Here is a 13,326-nt window from a genome sequence, read left to right as displayed (position 1 = left end):
CTTTCTGGTAGGTAATCGACAGATAGCCTCACCCCCATGCTAGTGGGCTGGTCCATACTTCGTTAATGCACATACTTCATGAATATATTCTTTCATATAAAATGCTTTTTGGTCTATCAAATGTATTGTAAAAGTTGATTGAACATTTTTTTGGGAAGATTGGACATTTCATTTGACAACGTCAACATTTTGATTTTCATGCATGGACAATTTTTCACACAAGGTGGAACACATAAAGAGGCTTGCTTCGAAGCTATTGCCCTCCGCACCCGGTTGTCCCACCCATCTCCCAAGGGAAGGGAGGGATCAGAGATCCTGCTAGATCACCTCGTGTTTACTACTGAACCCCGTCGACTGCTGTTCAATTCGCTCGCTCCATGCATTTAAGAAGAACTACATGCAACGCGACCACGAGCGTTGCACTAGAGCACGGAACAACAGAGGGTTAAGCACCCATACTGGATCGATTAATTTGGATGATGGTCTTGCTTACATTATATAATGTATCTGTATGTGGTGTACACTGTAGATTATAACCAAGTAGACAGTCCAAATATCATGTCACCTGTTTATTGATCCCTCTCACCCAAAAAGCTATGACAGTCACACAAATTGCCATTGAGCAGCCTAAATGTGAGCAGGACTAGTTACTTCGTAGCGACACATAATACATGTCCTAACGAATGATCAGAGTGCTTCATTAGTTCAACAGCTGTAGTGTACTTCTCTCTCTTGCTGAAAAGACCATGCCAACCACGGCAAATTCACACTGGGCAGCCTGTGTTGGAGAGCTAGCTGAGATACTACTCTACAGTGGCACACAATATATGAAGTGACAAATTATCTGAGTGATCTTGGTCAATTGTCACGCAATTGGCCTGGTGGTATCCTGCTTCAGAGATAAACATAGTGTGGGACATGAGTTGGACAATGACAAGCATTGTACGCCCATAAGTACAACAAGATTTGTTTCCCAAACTTATGTTAATATCGGACATCAAGCACCAAGTAAACCTTAAAATATTTTAGCAGGTAAAAGTGAATTGCTAAGAGACATTTTCCAAGTAATGCAGCAGGAAAAGGTGCAATAGATTCATACTATATGGTTCAACATTTATAAATTAACAAGTATTGCTCAGTCCAAGGTCTTCTAAAACTCAGCCGCAGCTTGCCCGTCAACAAAGAGGAAAATCTGCCTCATTTCGTCGGCATGTACAACAAAGGTTGGAAACGGGGAATACCCTCAAATATTGATTATTAGGAAGATTACTAGATAAGAAGGTAAAGTCAATTCTTCAGTTCAAAGGAATAGGGACACGAGGCATAGAGATTGCTTTTAATTGAGTCCGAGTAAGAAGAACGGTTAAATAAAATATAGCAAAAGTGAATTCCCCATCCCAAGGAAAAAAAGATATAAATACTTCGAAAGCAGAAATAAATGACTAATCAATTTTATCATTGACACGCTCAGTAGACACTTGGCCCAAAAGCTACTGAAACAAGCATACATTTTATGTAACCAAATATTAACTGCCAGGGCGTTTGACAATAAATTGTATACATCAATTCCAAAAAGAAGAAGCTAACAGGCTCATACTTGATCCAATTGATATACTTAAGAAGGACCGCCTCACTATGACCAACCATTAGATGAAAGGTGAATCTTTCATAACATAACCTTCTAGAGATGTAAAAAAGGTGTGTGGAACAAGAGTTTGTTTGAGCCGATATGCACATGCACGAAGGATTCCTCCACCATGATGGAAACTGTTAACCAATTTTCCATCACTATCAATGTGATGCACACATCGAAGCAAACTGACCAGCAAGAGCACACGACCATCCACCGGAACAACAGCCACATGACAATAGTCATCACGACCTTCAAACTGCCGCCTGATTTCAGCAATCGGCAATTTGATTTTGTACTTTAAGTCCCAAACCTCACCTTCGTAGTTTCGCAACACCCATATGTCCACAGTTTCTGTGTCACTCTTATGAGAATAGATGCCGAGTGTGTCATCTATCTCAAAGATATATGACCTGTTGGGAACAATTGGAGCACGCATCCGTCGAAATGACTCCACTATGGGGTCAAATACCATTATTAATGGTTTGCTTTCAGTTGGATACAATAGTGGATTGTTGTCACTATGATGGTCCACTGGATACCAATGCAGACTATCACGCACCAGGGCGGGTGTGTTCAAGAATGTGGATGATGTCTTTGGCCATCGGATGTACCTTGGTGGCTGTTCGGTCCCTAATGCAAAGACATACAAGCCAATCATGTTGATGTACCACCTCTGTTGCAGTAATACTCGGTACTCACCCGTAGGGCGATGTGGGTACATCCCCAGGATTTTCAAGTCCCGCGATACCCTGAGTGGTGTTTGTTGACGTGTTATTGGGTTACAATAGATTGTACCTGTCATGCTGTCATACCTGGAGAGGATGAGCAAACCGTCGCAGGAGGCTGCGATATAGTAATCCTCTTTGAACCGGGCCGCCGTATAGAGTTTGGCAGTGGTGGCCGCTTGGTGGTCGAAGGCAAGGATGTTTTGAGGGCGGACGCTGCCGTAGTCGTAGCCGTAGAGTAAGTGGATGGAGGGCTGGCGGCTGTGATGGGCCAGGAGGAAGTTGCGGCCGGAGGTCACGCGGCGCCAGGCGTGGCAGACTACGCGGCAGCGGATGAGGTCCTTGGGGGCTAGGCGGACGAGTATCTCCCAGACGACGATCTCCTCCGGGAGGCCACCAAGGGGTGCTGCCATTGTTGCAGTCTGCGCCATGGTCGTCGGTAGGGTTTCCGTCGCAGCCTCCCAGGATTTCAGCAACGAACTGTAGAGTCGTATACCGTAAGCAATATGGATGGATTTTGGGCTGGGCTTAGCCCATTTACCTTTTTGCGGGTCGTGAAGAACTCAGGAAAATACCCCTCTCGGAAGAAGAATTCCAGGAACCGGACGAGTTCCTTGACCTTTCGGCATGCAACATGAATGGACTTGGACTTGGCTCACATGAACGTTATGCAAGTTGTAGAAAGACATAGCCTAAAGCCTCTCGTATAAACCTAATAAACGGATTAGTTCTAAAAAAGCCTAATAAACCGACCGATGTACTTCATTTTTATAAGGGCCTTTGTCATTTATATCTCAGAAAAAGATCTTTGCCATTAGTCTATTATACTTTGTTTTTTGAACTGACAAGGTTAGATATTAACAGGAAATACAGTTTTTCCTCTTTTGCCTCCGCCTTGCTCAGTGTTAAGATGTAATATGAGATAAACTACCTCTTTGCATTTGATACTTTGTTATGCTGGTTTGCTGGCGCTGGACCACTATATGAGCCCAGGCCTTAGATCTTAAGTTTACTAGAAAGAAAGCTGTGAGGGAGGGAGGAATGGCTCCTTCTCTCTTTTCTTTGTAGTAGGCTGACATGCATAGTTAAGATGCTGGTTTTATTTTGCTCTTGTAAGACAATGGTGATTTCTAGTAATGGAAATTGGAGACGTGAGCTCTCTTTTATAAAAGAAAACAGGAAATTAAGCTACCTTAATCGGAAGACAATAGGCCACCACTACCAGATATGTGCAAGTAATCTGGGATGATTTTTGCCTTGTGGATTGTGAATGAATTAATTGACGTTTTTTCCCTCTTTTTTTTGTTGTAGTTGTATGGGGAGGGGGCCCAACGTAGTAGTGACAAAAAAAAGGTGAAATATGTATAGCAAAACTGCCCTCCATAAACTCAAGTTAGAGATTACTTGCACTGGTTGGGCTAGGTGGGGTGGAAATCTCCTATAAGTATAATATGTGGTAGAATATCTCTCGACCAATGATTTTAAAGTTACAGTCTTACTGCAAGTTCTAATATGATGTGAGCACCTGAGCATAAATAACGCTTCAATGGCACATGATGCATGCAGACTGGCAAATGATGAGAGTGCTTACTTTAGTGCCACACAAATTAGTACTCCCTCCGTGAACTAATACAAGATGTGATTCCAATCCTGGTTGGGGGTGATTTCAACATTATTAGAAGAAGAGAGGAAAAGAACAATGATAACTTCGACGGCAGGTGGTCGTTCATGTTTAATACCATTATTGAAAGCTTGGATCTGCGAGAGATAGAGCTTTCGGGTAGAAAATATACCTGGGCTAATACTTTGCCAAACCCGATGTTTGATAAGCTGATCAAGTCCTTGCGAGCGTCGAATGGGAACAGAAATTTCCTTTGGTTACGGTCCAGGCGCTTTCGCGCGGTATTTCTGACCACACGCCTCTAATGGTGGACTCTGGTGAGGCAACCCACATGGGGAACAAAAACTCCTTGTCGTTTGAACTGGCATGGTTTGAACGAGAAGGCTTCTTGGATCTGATAGCCAGGGAATGGGCTAAGGATGCAGGAGGTAGGACTGTGTTGAGCGCTGGCACATTAAGATAAGGCACTTGAGAAGTTTCTTGCGTGGGTGGGCTAAGCATCTTAGTGGGATTTATAAGGTTGAAAAGGAAAGGCTCCTTACACTTATTCAGTCTCTAGATCTAAAAGCCGAGTCCACAATTCTTCAAGCCACGGAGCTTCATGCAAAACTTGAGGCGGAGATGAGATTGAAAGAGCTTTTTCCTGAGGAGGAATTGAAGTGGGCACTGCGGGCTAAGGTTCGCAAAGTCGTCCAGGGAAACGCGAACACTCAATTCATTCACATGATCGCTAATGGCAAGCACAGAAAGAAGAGAATCTTTCAGCTTGAACAAGATGAAGGAACGATTTTAGGACAGGAAAACCTAAAACTTTACATAACTGAATACTACAAGCAGTTGTTTGGGCCTCCGGAGGATAATTGTGTATCCCTGGATGAGTCTAGGATTGAGGATGTTCCTCAACTTGCTGCTGATGAGAATGATATTTTGACTACCCCATTTTCAGAGAAGGAGGTGTTTGAAGCTATTTCACATATGAAAAATAATAAGGCTCCAGGGCCGGATGGATTTCCGGCGGAGTTCTATAAAAAGTGCTGGCATATTATTGAGGGGGATTTGTTACTGAGGATTTATTCTCTGGGCAGCTTCAGTTATTTCACCTGAATTTTGGAACGATAACCCTGCTTCCTAAGAAAACAGAGGCTGTGAGGATTGAGCAGTTCAGGCCGATTTGTCTTCTTAATGTTAGTTTCAAAAATTTCGCCAAGGTTGGGACTAATAGGCTCACGCAGATTGCACATTCTATGGTGCAGCACTCCCAAACTGCCTTCATGCCGGACAGAAACATCCTAGAAGGGGTTGTGGTCCTTCATGAAACGCTCCACGAAATGCACTCGAAAAAACTAGATGGAGTGGTTTTCAAGGTGGATTTCGAGAAGCCGTACGATAAAGTCAAATGGCCTTTCCTTCGATAGGCCTTACGTATGAAAGGATTCGATGCAGCCTGGCAACGCCAGGTAGAATCTTTCACACAAAAAGGGATTGTTGGAATTAAAGTGAATGACGGCATAGGTCATTATTTCCGACAAGGTGATCCAATGTCTCCTATTTTGTTCAACATTGTAGTTGATGTGTTGGCAATTCTAATAGGAAGGGCTAAGGAGGCTGGTCAAGTGGGTCGCTTGGTGCCTCACCTAGTGGATGGAGGTGTATCTATTCGACAGTACACCGATGATACGATCATCTTTATGGAGCATGACTTGGCGAAAGCGAGAAATATGAAGCTGGTGTTATGCTTATTTGAACAATTGACCGGGTTAGAGATTAACTTTCATAAAAGCGAATTGTTCTGTTTTGGAAGAGCCAATGACGAACAAGAGGCTTATAAGCAATTGTTTGGGTGCGAATTGGGGACTTTACCTTTTACGTCTTTTGGTATACCAATTCACCATCGTAAGCTGACAAAAAGAGAATGGAAGTGCATCGAGGATCGATTTGAGAAGAAACTGAGTTGCTGGAAGGGCAAGCTCATGTCATACGGAGATCAATTAATTCTTATTAATTCGGTACTCACGAGTATGCCTATGTTTCTCTTGTCTTTTTTCGAGGTTCCAGTTGGAGTAAGAAAAAGGTTGGACTTCTATCGATCCCGTGTCTTCTGGCAGAGTGATGAGCTAAAAATAAAATACAGACTCGCCAAATGGGATATCATTTGTCGACCAAAAGACCAAGGGGGTCTTGGCATTGAAAATCTTGAAGTCAAGAATAGATGTCTTCTCAGCAAGTGGTTGTACAAGTTATCTATTGAGACTGAGGCCACATGGGTGCAGATTCTTCGTATTAAGTATCCTCACTCCAAAACTTTGTCCCAGGTGACAGCGAGGCCGACGGACTCGCCTTTTTGGAAAGGGCTCATGAGAGTCAAATCAGCCTTTTTCAATAGGACAAAGTTTATAATCGGAAATGGCGCCAACACGCGATTTTGGGAGGATACTTGGCTAGGAGAGACACCCCTCGCGCTTCAATACCCCTCTCTTTATAGTATTGTTCAACGACGCGATGCTTACGTTGCAACGGTACTTCAGTCCGTCCCCCTTAATATTCAATTCAGGAGGACGCTAGCCGGCAATTGTTGGGAAGCGTGGCTCCATTTACTGAGTAGACTGATGGAGGTTCAGCTGTCTCAACAGCCCGATCAGTTGCGCTGGAAGCTTACTAGGACTGGGGAGTTTACAGTTAAATCAATGTATCTCGATGTTATCAATTCTAGCTCCATTCCTAGTTCCAAATATGTTTGGAAAGTCAAGGTTCCGTTGAAAATTAAAGTGTTTATGTGGTTTGTACATAAACAGATCATCTTCTTATAACTAAGGACAATCTGGCAAAGCGTAACTGGACAGGACCTACTAGGTGTAGCTTTTGTGATTGGGATGAAACTATCAAACACCTCTTTCCGGATTGCCCGCTGGCCAAGGTTCTATGGCGGACGATGCACATAGCTTTTAACATTACTCCTCCGAGTTTTGTCAGCACGTTATTTGGAACGTGGCTTAACGGGATAGAGTCCGAAACAGCGAGCCACATTCGCGTAGGAGTATGTGCTTTATTGTGGGCAGTCTGGAACTGCAGAAATGATTTGGTCTTTAACAGAACAACAAATGTTCACTTTTTGCAGGTTATCTTCCGTGCCACTGCGTTGATCCGTATGTGGTCGCTACTCACTCCGACGGAGGCCAGGGAGCGTTCGGTTACTGGATCTATCCGGTGGGAGATGGTAGCACGGGATATATTCAACCGGTTTGGATGGCGGTCATGTAATAGGATAGGCAATTAGTTTTCCTATCTTTCTTATGCCAGCCGGTTGTGGCTTTTTTGGCTACTTTTTATTGGCTCTTTGTGAGCTCTTCTTTATTTTTTCGAGACTATAAGACCTTGTTGAACCTATTTGCTTTTTTATAAAGGTGGCCGTATTCATCGTTCTGATGCAGAGGCCGGGGAGCCCCCCCTTTTCGAAAAAAAACCAATACTATTTCTTAGTAAGCCTAGTAAAATCTTGCACTACTATAACCAGGAAAGCACTTTACAAATTGAGACAAATTTTAAACCAAATTGGCAATTCCCCAGTTCTTCATGTATCATACAATTAAATTCGAAAAACCCATGAAGATGTACCTCTTAACATGTTCAGAGCTGGACACTCATGGGTTCCTTCGTGCTATCGCAGGTTTTCAGGATAGATGAATAGTAACAGTTTTTATAATCTGAGTGAAATCCAGTAGCGTAATCCTAGTGAAAATTGTCCGGCCCGAGTGAGAATAGTCCATTCTGGCTAAAACCTCTGTCGGCTAATCCGAGTGACCCCAACTTCAATCAGGCAATCTGACTGAAATAGAAGATGGAGTCGTATAGTCATCAAGATGGTCTCAGATGAAAAAGTGATCAAGACGACAATTGTTTTCTCGTGAAGGGGCCATCTCAATCCGAGTTCGCATACAGTCAGGACAAGGAGCGAAACAGAAGAATCTGGCGTCCAGAATCGACACGGTCAACGCAAAAACTAACTCAGGGGAAAGACTTGGTGGCTACTCCAAACACGGGTAAAGGTGACCTATCACAATGCAAGTCGGGTGGCTGCAATCTAGCACCAATATGAAGACGGAGTCCTACCGAGTTTAGCGTAGAGTAAGAGTTGTACTAGAACACGAACATGTTCGCATTGACTGTGAATTGCACACGAAGTCCAGCCTCCCTAGTTTAGCGTCTAATAAGGGTGATGGCCAATTGTAAACTCAAGCACACAAAATCAACCAATCATACCTTTACTTCAATCTACTTTTTTCATCTACCTTTGTCATTGCTTTCGTTTATCAGCGACCCCCTTTCTACTATTTCACACGTTGATTGATCATCGAGTTAGAGGCAAATAAATTTATCTAGCTCAGCCAATCGTCGCCGCAAGCCCCGATGAGGTCCCTCTCGGGCGAGTTGATTGTCTTGTGTATAGCGCTTCCAGTCGGTGTCCCGTGTTGCAAGTGCTTCAAACTATCAGGACCAATGTTGCAAGCCGGACAATGCACCTTTACCTTAACTGTTTTGCAGCTAATATTGCTAGACAAGGAATGGCACTGTGTTGTGCTCTCCATATGAATATCTTGATCTTAGTTGGGCATGCTAATTTCCACACCAAATCCCAAATATTCCTATGTTGGGATGAATCTTATGTCCATACTAAAACTCCCACTCTTCATGATAGGCTAATCAGACTGAAAAAATCCCGGTTCTGGAGGGGCTCCATGCCACAAAGTAGGTCATATCATACAAAGGTAGAGGGATAGGAAAGATTCTATGGTCGTCTACTGGCAAAAATGTTTGCCTCACCAACTGTTCACCCCAGTCTCCTGAACCCGAGATAGCTCAGTTGGTAGAGCAGAGGATTGAAAATCCTCGTGTCACCAGTTCAAATCTGGTTCCTGGCACAGAACATAGAGACACGTGAAAGAAGGTTATTCCCACAGATAGTTAGACCATTTTAGGAAGATGACTAAGGTATCCATGGATCATTCCAAATCTTTGGGCTTGATCGAAGTTGGACGCGCTGCCGTTGGATGCCAGATGTGCCTCCCAGGGTCACCTCCACATCATCAAGTGATGACTGATCTTTTGCTCAGAGCCATCATGCCACATCCTATGACATTCGGCATGCCGCTTGCAGCTGACATGTGTGTCAACGATGGAGTCGAGGACCTCCGGGAGGACACCCTAACAACTCATACCACTACATTATGCCACCAGGAGCGTTGTCAACCGCCGTTGTGACACCACCGTGCAGGCATGACTTTCATACATGGCAGCCATGGGAGCCCTACCCCAAGGAACTCAAACCATCGATCTGCATCTTGCTTGGGCACCGATGAGGCAGCACTAGGCAAGCAACCACCACTGTTGCGCCGCCACCATTGATGAGACCAAGCCCACGCCCCTCCCCTTGGTTGCGGCAGCAGGTTCGCAATGCACCGATTCGTGCAAAACCACCACTGCTGATCCGCAATGGAAAGATGAGCCAAAGAGAGGATCTGATGACGGTGTGGGGGAGAGGCCATCGGCGCCTCCATGGCCAATAAACATAGGCAGGGTTAGAGGTTGTGCGCAGATTCGCCTATCCAGAAAATTCGGATCGGACGGTTCGGAGGAGCCTCATCCTCACCTTCTTTTAACTCCTTGTTCAAAATATCCGGATCCAGATTCACATGTACATAGCTACAACATATGTAAATAAGAGATGACCCACAACATGATTGCGATCCAATCCAGCCCCTTTTTATCAAACCATCTTTAATAAGAACAGTATCCAGCACTAGAAAACATATGAAAGCTTTAGTTTTAAAGGGTAATTCCAGTTTCCAAAAAGCATAAAAGGGAGAAATGAACAAGAGAAACAACAGGCAGCCATTCTTCTCAAGTACCCATACACATCTATTCTCCTCACCTGTTAAAAATACAGAGCTACACAAGGATTTAAGCTTATCCTAGAGAATTGAGGTATCCCCCACAAGGGTTCTTCTGAATCTAAAACACCCCATCATAGTTCAAAAACTTAAGCAACAGTAAAACGCTGACTAACCATAAAAGAATATAACCCAGGAAACTGAGCGGTGAGGAATGTGCCTATATACACTAGTAGAAAAAGGGTCAAATGTGAAGCACATTAGTGCCGGTTTGATTTTGAGCCGGCACTAATGTGTCCATTAGTGCCGGTTCCAACGGCTAGGCAGGCGGAGATCATTAGTACCGGTTTGTGAGCAACCTTTTGTCACGAACCGGTACTAATGATGCTGCGTCAGGCTGTGGTCAGGCTGGGGCCCCACGGGCACCTTTAGTACCGGTTCGTGGCATGAACCGGTACTATAGTTTCTTAGTAAGCAGTTTTTTAGTCCCACCTCGCGAAGAGAGAGGCACTAGGAGCGGTTTATAAGCCCTGAGTGCAGAGACGATGAAGGAGAGGCGCAATGCTCATCTGCATGTTGCTTAGCTTTAAGCCTTGAGGAATAGTGTAGACTGCACGGAGCTATGTGCAGTGCAGTTTGCACTACTCCGAAAGGCTTGAAGCTAATTAACGAGCATTGTGCCTCTTTTTTATCTTTAATAACTTATTACAACTCCGGACTTCTTGTGTTACGGCAAAAACTGGACGCACTTCGTGTACAAACTAGACAACCTCTTTCGAAGTATCGGGATTTCTGACGAGAACTCATCTGTTACATGGGCACTTCATTTTTTTAAACTTATTACAACTCCAGACTTTTTTGCATTCCGTACACACCATTCAAAGCGACGTCATCAATTTCCAACACGTTCTGATATCATTTACTATTTTTCAGTCATTTGAACTCCAGCCTATTTTTGCATTAGTATGCATCATTCAGAGCGACGTCATCAATTTCCAACACGTTCTGACATCATTTGTTGTTTTTCAGTCATTTACCGATTTGTTTAGAGAGCTAAATGACGGTGAAATTGAAAATCACTACAAAATGAACTCTGAAAATGTTGGAACTTGGCATGGTATCATCATTTCGCCCGCATAGCATGTGCAAAAGAGTAGAGAGGGTCACCGCGAAAACTGGACGCACCTCGTGTACAAACTGGACAATCTCTTTCGGAGTATCAGGGTTTCAGACGAGAACTCATCTGTTACACGGGCACTTCAATGTTTTTTAAACATTTGAACTCCAGCCTATTTTTGCGTTCAGTATGCATCATTCAAAGCAACGTCATCAATTTCCAACACGTTCTGATATCATTTGCTGTTTTTCAGTCATTTACCGATTTGTTTAGGGAGCTAAATGGCGGTGAAATTGAAAATCACTACAAAATGAACTCTGAAAATGTTGGAACTTGGCATGGTATCATCATTTCGCCCGCATAGCATGTGCAAAAGAGTAGAGAGGGTCACCGCGAAAACTGGACGCACCTCATGTACAAACTGGACAATCTCTTTCGGAGTATCAGGGTTTCGGACGAGAACTCATCTGTTACACGGGCACTTCAATGTTTATTAAACTTATTTGAACTCCAGCCTATTTTTGCGTTCAGTATGCATCATTCAAATCGATGTCATCAGTTTCCAACACGTTCTGACATCATTTGCTGTTTTTCAGTCATTTACCGATTTGTTTAGAGAGCTAAATGACGGTGAAATTGAAAATCACTACAAAATGAACTCTGAAAATGTTGGAACTTGGCATAGTATCATCATTTCGCCCGCATAGCATGTGCAAAAGAGTAGAGAGGGTCACGGCGAAAACTGGACGCACCTCGGGTACAAACTGGACAATCTCTTTCGGAGTATCACGGTTTCGGACGAGAACTCATCTGTTACACGGGCACTTCAATGTTTTTTAAACTTATTTGAACTCCAGCCTATTTTTGTGTTCAGTATGCATCATTCAAAGCGACGTCATCAATTTCCAACACGTCTGGCATCATTTGCTGTTTTCAGTCATTTACCAATTTGTTTAGGGAGCTAAATGACGGTGAAATTGAAAATCACTACAAAATGAAGAGCAGAAAATAAATAATGCAGAAAAAAACTATATAATTTTTTTTATATTAAAAAAAACTAAATACAGCAAAAAAAATAATCGGAAATAAATAGAAGAAAATTATATAAAAAATTGCTGGGGCGCTGCCCGCTGGGCCTGCCAACCCTAGGGTTTGCAAATACAGGGCTAGAAGGCTCAACGGGCAGCGCGCCAAAGTTAGACCCAGAAGCCTGCTATAGAGAGGAGTTCGAGACAGCAGCCGCGCCGGGGCTTTTAAACTGGTGCGGGCGCCCCTCGGCTAGCGAGGTGGGACTAAACTTGCCCGCACCGCTCATGCTGCCGGAGGGGAGCATGCTGACGCGTGACGGGGTTACAGACGGAAACGTGGTTGCACATGGCCCCAGAGAGAGGATGAGGAGACCGTCGCAGGAGGCCGCCAGGCTGAAGGTATCATCAAGCCGAGCGACGGGTTGGATCTGGGCGTCGGCGGCCTGGTGGTCGAAGGCCTGGATGCTTAGGTAGCGGCCGTCGCCGTGTTGGACGCTGCAGATGATTGGTAGGGCGGGCTGGCGGGCATGGTGGGCCAGCAGGAAGCGGCGCTTGGAGGTGGTACGGCGCCAGGCACGACAGACGGCGCGACAGCGGAGGAGGGATTTTGTGGGGAGGCGAACGAGGATCTCAAAGAACATGATCTCCTTCGAGAGGCCGCGGTGGAGACGCGTCGTATTGGTGACCTATTTGCCTCCTTCTCCCGTACGCATACCTCCCAGCCAGGTAACTTATTTGCGGGGCCATGCACCTCTTCGTTTTCTGCCAGTCCAACTTATTTTCTCATAAACTACTCCCTCGTGAATATTTTAATAATAAAACCGAAACGACTTTGTACATACGGATAGTTTTCTCAAAAAAAAAATATTAACGACAAATAGTCAAATCCCTCAGGCTTAGCCAGGGTCTTTTGGCAGGTTGTTGAAAACATATACGAAAATACACCTAAAACCCTCTTAAAAATCAGAACCTTAATGCTCTTCTGTTTTATTAGAGATTTCGTCATTCATCTCTACAAAATCTCTTTGTCAATGATCATTCTACCTTCTTTACTAAATTGATAAAGCTAGATACTATCAAAAAGAAAAGTCAGATTGTCAATCTAAAATTATACTAAAAATATCGACGAAGATCACTGGGCCATGACAACCAACTGTGTGCAAGTTATGTAGGATTGTTTTTGCCACGCAGATGGTGATTGCGAGGAGTTTTTTGCTTCTCCGCAAATATATCATTAGATATGTTCCGGCTGTTGTATGATGAGAGGGCCCCACATAGCTGTGACAAAAAAAGAAGTGAAATGTGTATTCAGGAGGG

At 44.0% G+C, this 13,326-nt stretch overlaps 1 non-coding gene across 1 annotated transcript; it reads left to right on the top strand.

Moving 5' to 3' along the window:
- The first annotated feature begins 8,822 nt into the window (after window positions 1-8,822).
- Window positions 8,823-8,895, top strand: TRNAF-GAA (transfer RNA phenylalanine (anticodon GAA)). Its single transcript has one exon. It is a non-coding gene; the product is annotated as a tRNA-Phe (tRNA).
- The last annotated feature ends 4,431 nt before the right edge of the window (window positions 8,896-13,326 follow it).

The sequence above is a fragment of the Triticum aestivum genome, chromosome 3D (genome assembly GCF_018294505.1).
Source record: "Triticum aestivum cultivar Chinese Spring chromosome 3D, IWGSC CS RefSeq v2.1, whole genome shotgun sequence".
Classification (NCBI taxonomy): domain Eukaryota; kingdom Viridiplantae; phylum Streptophyta; class Magnoliopsida; order Poales; family Poaceae; genus Triticum; species Triticum aestivum.
This window is presented reverse-complemented; position numbering and strand designations above follow the sequence as displayed.